General features: G+C 37.3%; 1 protein-coding gene across 2 annotated transcripts in view; it reads right to left on the bottom strand.

Annotated features, from left to right (window-relative positions):
- The window catches only part of cfap299 (cilia and flagella associated protein 299), a gene marked incomplete at its 5' end in the record, with an annotated part of 147,174 nt that overhangs the window by 106,256 nt on the left and 39,751 nt on the right, over positions 1-1,167 (bottom strand).

Genomic DNA, 1,167 nt, shown 5'->3' with positions numbered 1-1,167 from the left:
TATATATACACCGGTATATATTTTCCCACACACAGCATGAGAACTGACTTTATTTTGGTCTTTTTATTAAATCCTCTGTCACCTCTGATTACAATGAGCTGAATGTATCAGTTACACGTTTGCTTCACGTGATATTCTACCTGAGTTTTCTTTGTGAGCTGCGGTCGCTTGGACTTCTCGTGGAGGTGGAACGTCCTGCGTCGCTCGCGCATCAAACGCACCATTTTTCAGAGGATCAAAGGAATCACTGTTGTCTTTCTCATGCAGCGTTTTTGTGACAAAAAGCAAAACGAACTAAAAAGTATTTATTTCCTGTGAAAACACAGTCGAGCCGAGAGCTGAATGATTTCTCACATGTACTGAAGAAGCTAAATCTGAGTTTTAAAGCCAAAAGAAGCAGAAAACTTTCCAAAGATAAATGTACCGAAGGGCTGGCTAAAGGCTAACTGTAGCAAAAGGCTAACTAAAAGTAAAAAACCAAGGCATCAAAAGCTTTGCAAAAAGGGTAGCTAAAAGTAGCAAAAATGTTAGCTAAAACTTAAAGTAGCAAAAGGTAAGCTGAAGAAAAGCAAACAGAAAAAGGCTAAGGCTGGTTAAACTAGTGAATCCTTGTGAAAAGAAACAACAGGCTTGCTAAAGGTAGCAAAGTAGTTTGGGGGGGGGCTCATTTGTGGGCCCAATTTCATCAGAGCTAAAAAATAAATAAACTAGATACCGCACAGCGGTAACATAATGACCCCCGCACGCACAAATGCACCAGAACTCAGAACATACATACAGTGTATATACAGTATGTATGTGTGTGTGTGTGTGTGTGTGTGTGTGTGTGTGAGTGTGTGTGTGTGTGTATAGTAAAGTAAGTAATTAAGTAAAGTTTTATTTATATAGCACCTTTCATAGAAATAGATTCACAAGGTGCTGTACCATCAGAGGGAAATCTAAAAGATATACAATCAGAACAGGATACACAAAAAATTTGGAACAAAAAAGTATAAAAGCTGTACAACCATCAAACTTTCAAGACTGCAATCCGAAAAATAAAACAAGTAAATAATATTTAGACAAAAATGGGAGGGCAGAGTAAAGTATTAACATATTAAGATGAAGGATTATTAAATCAAAAATTAAATTAGAGGCAGGTCTTCGAATGGGTAGATTGTGGAGTAC

The sequence above is a fragment of the Austrofundulus limnaeus genome, unplaced genomic scaffold (genome assembly GCF_001266775.1).
Source record: "Austrofundulus limnaeus strain Quisiro unplaced genomic scaffold, Austrofundulus_limnaeus-1.0 Scaffold226, whole genome shotgun sequence".
Classification (NCBI taxonomy): Eukaryota; Metazoa; Chordata; class Actinopteri; order Cyprinodontiformes; family Rivulidae; genus Austrofundulus; species Austrofundulus limnaeus.
This window is presented reverse-complemented; position numbering and strand designations above follow the sequence as displayed.